This window comes from Apium graveolens, chromosome 3, assembly GCF_009905375.1.
Source record: "Apium graveolens cultivar Ventura chromosome 3, ASM990537v1, whole genome shotgun sequence".
In the NCBI taxonomy this organism is placed as follows: domain Eukaryota; kingdom Viridiplantae; phylum Streptophyta; class Magnoliopsida; order Apiales; family Apiaceae; genus Apium; species Apium graveolens.
The window spans coordinates 163,658,998-163,671,160 of NC_133649.1; positions in this window are offsets into that span (position 1 = coordinate 163,658,998).

Genomic DNA, 12,163 nt, shown 5'->3' on the forward strand with positions numbered 1-12,163 from the left:
CCACACTTGATACAGATTTTTCTAGGAGCATATTTATAAGGTGTGTAGTTTTTATGCTTGTTAATTCCTACTTTAGCATTTCTATTATTTATCTTTTTAGCCTCTGTTTTAACCTCAATCTTTTCCAGTCTGTCACTCAATTGCTTGACAGTCATATGACCAACATTATCCTTTTTCTCCTTCTTCACTTGACTGGATTCTCCTGGAACAAAATTCTTGGAAACTGATCCATATTTCTCATTTAACTTGGCAAGTTTGGCTTTACTCACAGGTTTGCTCATAGTCGATGAATGAGGATTTATATCACTCGACGGATAACCTTTTTTGTTATCCGACGGATGACCCTCATCATCCATCGAGTCTACATCTGTTAGCAATCCTTCAACCAAATTGGATTCCAGCTTCTCCTTATTCTTCTTCCAGGCTGCATCACAAAAGGACTCAATACCTTGAACTTTGGTGATTTGAGCATGAACATCTCTAGATGTTTTCCATGCCTTAATCACCTCATGTTCTCGTTCAAGCTGCTTCTTCAAGATCTCTTCTTTCTTCATGGACTCAGTTAATTCATCCTTAGAAATTTTACACTCAATTCTCAAATTTTCAAATTCAATGAACTGAGACTCTAGCACATTATTCCTCTCACTTAAAAACAAATTATTTTCTTTCATTTTAGCATTTTCCTTAGTAAGAGACTTAAGTGTAACACGCAAATGATATAATTCTGTAGACATGTCATTTATTGCATCATTACACTCAGCTTTAGATAAATATGCAAGGTTAGTGGTGATTACCTGAAGAACTTATCTCTGTTTCATCAGACTTGGCCATTAGGGCTAGATTGACATATCTGACATCCTCATCCAGACCATCTATTTCCCAGTTATTTTCTTGTGTAATGAAATCCCTTTCCTTTTGTTTGAGCAACTCAAAGTATTTATGTTTATAATCCATAGGGTCAAACTTCTTTTTGCCGGAATCTGACTTTCTACACTCACTGGCAAAGTGCCCTACCAAGCCACATTTGAAACATTTGAATTTTGATTTATCCACCATGTTTCTATTTGGCTTAGCTGCTCCAAAGTTCTTCTTGAACTTGAGCTTGGCAAATCTTCTGGAAAGAAATGATAGATGTTCATCAATATCTTCCATGTCATCTTGGCTCAAAGAATCTTCATTTTCTGCTACCAGCCCCTTGCCCTTGTTTTCATAGACCTTTGAAGTAGATTCAACAGCTTCCATCTTCATCTCCTTCTCTTTTTCTAACTCAATAACTAGTGCAATGGATCTTCCTTTCTTCTTTCCTCTCTCCATCCTCTCATCTTGCTCTATTTCAAGCTCATAAGTTTTAAGGATGCCATACAGTCTCTCCAAAGTAAACTCCTTGTAATCTTGAGAGTTTCTCAATGAGACTATCATAGGTTTCCATTCCTTTGGAAGAGATCTAAGGAACTTAAGATTGGAGTCTTTTTTTTGATAGACCCTTCCATGCAACTTCAGAGCATTTAGTAGTTTTTGAAATCTACTAAAAATGTCAGTGAGAGACTCACTATCTTTACTATGAAAGTGCTCATATTACTGAATTAGCAGCTGCATCTTATTTTCCCTGACTTGTTCAGTGCCATCACAGATAATCTGTATTGTATCCCAAATTTCCTTGGTAGTTTTGCAATTGATGATGTTGTCAAACATGTCACCATCAACTGCATTGAACAGAATATTCATGGCCTTCTTATCCTTCCTGACTTGTTCAATATCAGGATCTGACCATTCATGCCTTGGCTTGGGAACTGATGGCTCATTTCCAGTTGCAACTCTCATTGGTACATGAGGGCCTCTCTCTATGCAATCTATATAAGCCTCATCTTGAGAAAGTAAGTGAAGATGCATTTTTACCTTCCAGTGATGGTAATTGTCTTTGTCCAGAAAAGGAATCTTGACTCCAACATCCTTCTTGTTCATCTTGCTGTTTTGTTGTGATCTTTAAACTCTTTGTTTATCAAGAGCTTTCTCTGATACCAATTTTTAGTCCCTAACAATGCAACAAGAATTACAGAAGGGTGGTTGAATGGAATTCTTGAACCTTTTTCTTGGTTTAAAAATGTTATAACTTAAAATATATATCTGTTTGATTTGTAAAGTGCGGAATAAGAAGTTAGTAAAATCAAAACACAAGTAATTAAAAACACAAGTCTTTAAAAACTTTCTGGTGGATTTGAATGTATCCACCAGAGATATATATTATATCAAGAGAACTCTGTGTAGCAAGATTAGCTCACAGCTGCTTACAAAAATGAACAACTAAGTTTACAGAGAAATGCTAAGGATGCAGCTTACAATTGTTTCTCTGAGATGATGTTCTTAAGTCTTGTACTTGTTGTTCTATTTGCTGCTTCTTGGTTTATATATCACCAAGATTACAAAGTAATAAGACAAGATAATAAAACAAAACCTATCAAGTCTAATACTATGCTGCTTCATTACTCTATTCCAGCATCTTTGAATATCTTCATATTAGCATGGAAATGGCAATGCTTCTTTATTCTCTAAAACCCAGTTGAATAGGCTTCCACATTCCTTTTGCATACACTTGACGCATGTGACTGTGTTGTCACTGTCAACAGATGTTTGAATTGATTATCCGTCGGGTACATGATCATCCGTCGGGTTGCCTTGTTGATCATCAGTCGAGTGGCATTGTTGTTTATCCGCCGGGTAGCTATCTGGCACTTGACTTCATTTCATTTATGCAGAATTACAAGACATCATCTATGTACAATTAATCAACCTATTTGGCATATCTAATTAAAGTCAACATGAATTGAGTGCTACTACAGAATCTAAACAAGGTGTATGCAGAAATGTGCTACAGACTCATTATTACACAAGCTACTCACTCGATGGATAATTAATCATCATCCGTCGGGACTATATTGAGTCATCCGTCGGGACTATATTCCTTATCTGTCAAGTGCTACATTTTTCACTAAGTAAAATCTACTAAGGTGTTTTGTTAATGAAATCATCAAGTTCGCAACATATCCACAACAAATCTAAATACTTGAACCAGGACATCAACATCAACCTCATACCTGTGTCCCTTATATTCAAAAGAGAAAGTAGTATTTGTTTCATTAACTAGAGCTGTATTCCATACCTACATTACAGCCCTGTATGATACCTTAGTAGGATTTGTGAGAGCATACCCAATTGGATATTGGAGTAAGAAATCTTGTATATCATGAAAAGATTGGGGAAACTGCTGATGTGTAAGCGGAACCAAGTAGTTATTGGTTCCAAAAGTGTTGCCATGAATGATAGTGGTTTGGCTGAAGAAAGGTGAAATCTCAGAAGATGACATGATGTTTGTAGGCGTTGAAGAAAAATATTCGTGAGATGTGAATAGTGAGGCTATGTGTATGATGATTTGTGTCCCATAAGTTCTTGTGCAAATATAAGTTTGCAAAGTTGAGTTGTATATAACACACACGAAAAAGGAAGCTTAGTGAATTAGAATTCTGATAGAGGGTAATTAATGAATAATGGGATTGGAAAGTGGAGTAATGTGCAGAATTAGCAACAAAATATGCACAGCCCTTTCAATAAAATACTGTATGAATTTGTTCAACAAATAATCCACTATTAAATAATAAATAAATAAGAAATCCAATTTTCAGCACTAAACAATTCGGAAATTATTTTTCAATAATATTCTAAATGAAAACATGCTAACCTGTTGTCAATATTTGGAACCTCTAAACATACCAAGTTCATTGACAAGCTTTGTAAATGTTGCTTCAGGTAATGGCTTTGTGAAGATATCAGCCAGCTACTGATCAGTAGGAACAAAATGAAGCTCAATCATTCCTTCCATGACATGCTCTCTTATAAAGTGATATCTGATGCTGATATGTTTAGTAAGAGAGTGTTGCACTGGGTTTCCTGTCATAACAATAGCATTTTGATTATCATAATAAATAGGAATTTTAGAAAATGATAATCCATAGTCCATGAGCTGATTCCTCATCCATAAAAACTGAGCACGGCAGCTCCCAGCTGCAATATATTTTGCCTCAGCAGTTGAAGTAGAAATGGATTTCTGCTTCTTATTGAACCATGAGACTAATCTGCCTCCCAAAAACTGAAAGCTCCCAGATGTACTCTTTCTGTCTATCTTGCAGCCAGCAAAGTCAACATCCGAATATCCATATAATCCAAAATCAGATTCCCTTGCATACTAGAGACCAATTGATACAGTACCCTTGAGGTATCTGAAAATTCTCTTCACTGGAATAAGGTGTGGCTCCCTAGGATTTGCCTGAAATCTTGCACATAAACAGGTGTCAAACATAATATCTGGCCTACTAGCCATTAGGTACAAGAGAGAACCAATCATACCTCTGTAGTTTATGACATCAACTTCTGTACCTTCATGAGGATCAAACTTTGTAGCAGTTGCCATAGGAGTAGTTGCAGTTGCACTCTCTTGCATATTAAATCTTTTCAACAGATTCTTTCTATACTTGGACTGATAAATGTAGATGCCATTATCAGTCTGTTTAATTTGTAATCCCAAGAAATACCTCATCTCTCCTATCATGCTCATTTGATATCTTGATTGCATCAACTTTGAGAACTTATCACATGATTTTTGATTAGTTGATCCAAAAATGATATCATCCATATAAAATTGAACTAAAAGCAGATCTTTACCTTGATTTAGATAAAATAAAGTTTTATCTGTTGTACCTCTTTTGAATCCACTTTCAAGCAAAAACTGAGCAAGGGTCTCATACCATGCCCTAGGTGCTTGCTTTAGTCTATATATTCCTTTATCTAGTCTATAAACATAGTCAGGATGTTTAGAATCCACAAAACATGGTGGCTGTTCAAAATAGACTTCTTCTTCTAGTTCTCCATTGAGAAATGCACTCTTGACATCCATCTGAAAAACTTTGAACTTCTTGTGTGCAGCATATGCCGAGAAAATTATGATTGCTTCTAGCCTAGCAACAGGAGCAAAGGTTTCATCATAGTCAATGCCTTCCTATTGAGAATATTCTTTAGCCACCAATCTTGCCTTATTTCTGACAATGGTTCCATCAGAATCAGTCTTATTTCTGAAGACCCACTTTGTGCCTATAATTGACCTTTTTTTGGGTCTAGGCACCAGCTTCCAAACTTCATTTCTTTCAAACTCATTCAACTCTTCTTGCATAGCTATGACCCAATCTGCATCCTTGAGTGCATCTTCCACTTTTTATGGCTCTTCTTTTGAAAGTAGATTGTGATACAAACATTTATTTTGAGTTTCACTCCTTGTCTTTATACCTTCATCAGGATTTCCAATGATCAGATCAGGAGTATGATCTTTAGTCCATTTTCTGGCACTAGGAAAGGTCCTTCTGGAGTTAGATGCTCCCCCTGAATCATATGCCTCATCAAATGCATTTGAGGCTCCCCTTGAATCAATGTTGTTATCTCTTGATGAAGTATTGGGACTCGACTCATGTCCATCTGATATTGAATCAGCATTAGATTATGAATGACCAGATTGAAAAGAACCTTAAGTTGATTCTTCAGTGTTAGTACTATCATTTGAACCTTGTTGTTGTTCCCCCTCAACATGTGCAGGTTCATTAGTACAATGATCATCTTCAGAATCTGAAGGAGTATCAGGATTTAGATCATCAGTAATTGACAGTCCATTAGAGTTTAATGCAGATTCCAACAGTGCATTTTCATTTGCAAAGATTACACTTTCATGAGAGTCTTCTTCAAAACCAGGAATCTTCTTATCATCAAAAGATACATTGATGGAGATACAGTATTTGTTCTCAGATTGAACACCCTGTATGCTCTTGATGGTGAGTAACCAACAAGGATTCCTTCATCAGCTTCAATCAGGGTTCTATTTTTTCTCTCAACACCATTTTGTTGGGGTGTGTCAGGAGCTGAGAATTGTTGTTGTATGCCTTTGTACTTGCAGACTTCCTCATTTTGGAGTTCCTGAACTCAGTGTCATTATCACTTCTCAGTATTTTCACTTTGAAGGTGGATTCATTCTCAATTTGCCTTATATGATCCAGAAGAATTTTTGGAGTTTCATCCTTGCTGCGTAGAACATAAACCCATGTGTATCTAGTGAAATCATCAACAATTACAAGTGTGTACCTTTTCTTGTTGATAGACATTATGTTTACTGGTCCAAAGAGATCCAAGTGTAACATATGATATGGCTCAGTGATAGAGAATTCTGTTTTACTTTTGAGAGATACTCTTCTTTGCTTGGACTTTTGACAAGCATCACAAAGACCATCAGATGAGTATAACATATTTGGTAATCCTCTTACTAGCTCCTTCTTGGCAAGTTTATTGATTGAATTAAAGTTGAGATGCGAGAGCTTCTTGTGCCAATTCCAGCTCTCATCTACTGATGCCTTTGAGATAAGGCAAGTAGCTTCTTTCTCAAGACTTTCATGCAGTCTTGCTTCATACATGTTGCCATGTCTGTATCCTATTAAGACAATTGTAACACCCCCAAATCCGGAGTCGGGGATCCGGGTTGTCACGTGTTCCATTTCCCTTAATAACACCCAATCTTAATAATTAATCAACTATTCTGTACGGTAACCCCACCATAAACTCACACACCACAAGTTATAGTCTCAGAGATGAATATCCAAAAATAATCACAAGTCGTTTTATTCCACAATTATATGCCAATACACCTTAAAAGGGTTTCTGAATAAATTTACATTTCTTTGCCATTATTACAATTCATAAATATACATAAATCTGGTTCATCAATAGTTGAAAACCTAGCCTATTGGTAGCTTCTACCTCAGCTACGGCGGCATCAACGCTTCCAGAAAACTGCGGAACAATTTCTAACCGCTTGCGAATTGGAAGCTTGGTCCTGTTCATCTTGTCTAGATGATGTTGTGTGATGAAAGAAGAAAGCAAGGGTGAGCAACAAGCCCACCAAAATAATATGTATAATGATTTACAATATATGAGCATTCTCATAGTACTCATGAAAGTCTTGGTCAAGAAGAAATGAAGCAAGTTTGATATCTTACCGTGACCAAGTCGTAAAATATTCAGTATATATGTACATATATACTTTTCACAATCTTTGAAATCCTCTGACATGTATAATATACACAGAGTTCCCGTTTATAACTGTATACAATATCGTTGCAAGGTGATCTCATATATCTAACCTTGTCTCAACGTTTTTCCGAAAATCTTTGACATGCACAAGATAATCATTTACTAGATATAAGTTTAAAAGATGAAGTTACAAGATACTCCGATATACTTATATCCGAATACTACTTGAACTACCACCGTTCAAATTATAATCAGTTTCAAAAGTTCATCACCTAGATGAGACTACAAGATCAGACTTGAATAGATTCAATCCTTGAAATATCATTATAAATAATGAAGTTACGAGATACTTCATTAAGTCCCGATATATATATACACCTATATATATATATACATTTCATACACTCCTTGAAAACCTCTGTTATGAAAATTGTAAACAGAGTTGCAATATCCAATGAATTTTGGAAAGGAGAAAACCTTGGCATAAACCTGATATCTTGCTGATCACCAATAAGTAACCTTTTCTACTAGTAGATGGACGAATTCCCACTGGTCATCACCCTGGTCGCAATAGGACCTTATGCTGGACTGTCACTCAGCCACTTACGCATTTGATGGACTCCCACTGAGCCACTTACACTTTCATGGACGCCCACTGAGCCCATGTTGCTTATGCCGACTCAATAGATGGACTTACTTCCCGAACGTTGGGTAAGTAATCAATTCATTTATCAAAACAGCAATCACGTTGCGAATGTAAAATACACCACTGAGCCGGATCCCTCAAGTTTTGAGCGAGTATTTAAATCCCCTTCGAAAGGAAGATCTTAACTATAAAAATGAGTTTTGGGATCTGCTCTAACTTTTAAAATCATTTTGAAGACTCGAAAACATTTTTAAGAATGTTTGGAGCAATGCTGATTTAATAAAGTAAATCAGTCCCGATATATTAGAAAATATCTGAATATTATCATTTAAATAATATTCCCTTAAAGAATAATCTTTATACAAATAATTGAAGTAGAAGTTGTAAAACTTATACTTGAAATGAGTATTAAATAACCAAAGATATACTTATACGAAAGTACTATCTTTATTTGAATAATCCAAAAAAATAAGTTTGATTATCGACACCTTATTCTTTAGTAAAATAAAGAATACATTTCAGAAAATCATCGGAGTCATAGGTCCTCATATGAATATTCAAATAATATTCAATTAAATAATATAAGCGGAGTCATCTGTTCTCGAATGAATATTCAAGTAATATTCATTAAATAATATAAAGTTATCGAATAAACCTTCTTCGATTAATAGTTTTAAAAACTATTCATATATATATATATATAATACTCGGGAGCCTCGCCTCCCGGTTTTAGAAAAAGTTCACCTTTTGATCCCCTATACTAAGGGTATACTCAAATACCGCTTATCTCTAGCATAGGTATTATGCAACTAATAAGCATTTGAACCAACAGATATATAAATCAAGAATACGAAACAGGCATGCATATATACCATATCACATGCTACAATATATCGCAAGAATTTGCTAATAACAAATATGCATTTATCACAAGATCATGCATATACACATATACATCACAACAACAGTTATACGGGTAGAAAACTTGCCGAGCGACCGGGGGTTACAAATGGCTTGGGACGAGTCTGGTAACCTATAAACAACATATAAGTTGGAATTAAACCAAAGTCACTTATAAATCTATACTTTAACCAATTTAGACTCTAACGCTCGCTTTGCGCTTAATGATTCACTTAAGTCGCTCGAGTACCCTCGGCTCCACCATTTTTAATAAATTAACCATTATGAGTTTTAAGGTGATTCTTTTGCGAGTGTCTTACCAACTTCCTATTACACTTTACTTAAATGTTTCATACTCCAATTAGTCCTTTAAGGTCTTTAACCTATGTTTCAAAGTAAGGCGAGGGGTAATGGTTCGTTCGCGAAACGTCGTTACTTAAAACGGCCGTTTCTCCTAAACCGTACATCGGAATCAAACGAACCACATATCAAAACGAAGCTCGTAACATGAAATATCTAATCATGGCAATGGTAAAAACCTAGCAGGGAGTTCTCGGGTCCTAATGTTAATAACAAAACAGCCTAAAGTAAATCGGACATTATGACGGCTATATTTACGCGATTTCCCAAATTTAAAACACTCCAATTCAACCCACAATCAATCCACAATCACAAACCAATCAAAACTCCATCCATACTATATCATAACAGCCCCAACAACTCAACATTAACAATTTTTACTTATCTTAAACTTGAATTTAAAACTATACTTAAGTCCTTTAACTAATCAACAAAATTTCAACATCCAATTCACTACAACTCCCTCCCAAACTCTAAACATACAAGCATCAAGCTTCTCTTTTACCATAACAATCAAAACCATCCTAATATACAAAGTAAAGTTAGGGTTTGGAGATGTTATACCTTCCTTGAAGTGATTTGAGTAGCTAGGAAGCCTTAAGAAGCCTTGAGATATCTTAGGGATGCTTGGATCTTAAAGGAAAACCAAAGAAAATCATGTTAAAAATCTTGAAATCACTATTCATTATCTTCTTCATTGATTTCTTGGAAGAGATTGAGAATGAATTGGAGGCTTAAACTTATAGGATAGCCATATCTATGCATAAGGAGTATTAGATAATTACCTTACTAATTAAGGAAGCTTGGAACTTGATTTTTGAATTTTCCTCCTTGAAATGAAGAGAAAAGTCGAGAGCTTCTTGATGAAGAAGTGAAATGATTTTTGTGTTTGTGAGTTGTTTTGCCTAGCTTGGTTGCTTTTGATTTGTTTTTGGTTAATTACCTTTTTAACCTTGAACTTTGTGTGGTTTTAAATCAACCACACCTCCTTCCCCTTATGTCATGCTTATGTCACCTTGTTATGTCATCATCCCTTACTTGCCCTCTTCTCATTGGTTTGATGACATCATCCCCTCTAATCTCTTTGATTAGCTTTTAATTATTTGGCTAATGACCGCTGATCTGTTATACGGTTCGCTTAACTTTCATTTTCGTTTATCGTTTGAGGGATCATACCCGGGATCTTATTACTTAGGTTTCCATAACCTTTCTCAATACATTATTTTCCTTTTTATGATCCTCTCTTATAATCCTTGAATTTAAATCCTTTTTATTCTGTTACCTTATACTCAATTCTTTCTGTATCTGGTAGATTTATGGGAAAAATCAAAGTGTTCGGATTTGGATTCTGACGATCTTTACATACACTTATATACCACATAAAGTACTAATAATATCCCAGAAGATCAATAAAAGAACCCCTACATAGTGTGGCATGAAAAGTTTTCTTATTCAACAAAACACTATTCATAAGGGTTTCAAAAATTCCAAAAATTGGGGTTATTACAACAATCTTCTTTGACTTATTGTGAACAACTTCACAGTGAGAGTCATAGAACAAAACATGATAACCTCTGTCGGTGATTTGACTGATGCTTAGAAGATTATGCTTCAGTCCTTCCACCAGAGCTACATTCTCTATTACTACCTTTACAATTAATAAGTTGCCATATCCCAAAGTGTGTCCTATATTTCCATCCCCATAAGATACATTTGGGCTAGCCTTCCTCTCAAATTCTGACAGCAGAAATTTATTTCCAGTCATGTGTCCTGAACATCCACTATCCAAGACAAGAGTATTTTTCCTGTTACCCTGCAGTCAGAGGAGTGATTAATTAGAAGGATTTTTAAGGACCCACACTTGTTGGGGCCTCTTTTTGGACAACTTAAGTATTTGTGATTCGAGCTCACTTCTGACAAGTTTTTCCTTGTCAGGATTTGTCTTATCAGAGGTAAATTTAGTATAACTGGAAGAATTAAGCACATAAGTAGTTTTATTGAATTTAGGCAAAGGTTCATAATAGTTGTGATACAGCTTATGATAGGAACTACAAGTGTAAATTGAATTCCAATTACTACCACAATAAAAACAAGGATTTTATGGTTTATAAAATACTGATCTACCCCTAACATCAGACTCAGAAATAGCAGTTTTCATTTTCTTACTCCTCCTGCAATCAATAGCAAGATGATTAATATTACCACAGTTAAAACAAGTTTTTCTAGGAGCATTAGGAACAAACTTATAATTAGAATCCTTAGAAATACCTTGCTTGCCCTTCCTGTTTCTTTTAGGACTTTTTACTTGAGGTTTGTCAGTAACCTCAGATAATTTCTTTTTCAATTGTCTTTTAGACAAAAGTCCTATGTTCTTTTCTTTCTTAACAGTCTTAATGGTTTCCTTGTTTTCATTTCTTTGAGATTTATCACTTACTGACTTTTCTTGGGATGCTGAGGTTGAACCCTTCTCAAAGATAGATTTGGGTTCATCAGCTTCTGAAGAGATAAACTTAACAGGAGTCTTAAGGGTAGTTTTATTTTCAGTGTCAACATCCTTAACTCCATCTACATAACCAAGACATTCTTTCCAGTTTTTCTTAGAGATCATCTCATGAACCTTTTTTCCTGAAACAGTCCAGGCTTTAAGGGTTTTCCTCTCATTTTCTAATTCATTCTCTAACATACTATACTTAGCTTCTAGTATCGTTTCTGTATGTTTAGCTTTCTCACATTCTTTCTGAATTTCAATCTGATTTACTAAGTCAGATTTCAACTGATCATTCCTAGATTTTAAGATTTCATTTTCAGTTAACAGTCTATTGTTCTCTAGAATCTTATTTTTGAAATTTCCATGGAGAGACTTAAGAATAGATTTCAGTTCAGATATATCTTCAATATCAAAAGAGAAGAAAGTAGTTTATACCTTAGAATCAAAAGAAGCAGGATCATCAAAGCTAGCCATCATTGCATAGCATGTTTCTTCATTTTCAGAATAAGTGGAGTCCATCCAATCCTTGCTTGATGTATTCAAGGCTTTGTTCTTCCCTTTGTCATGCTTTATCTTTTTGCACTCAGTAGCAAATTGACCAGGTTCATCACAGTTGTAGCACTTGATTTTTGACCTGTCAACTTTTCCAGCTT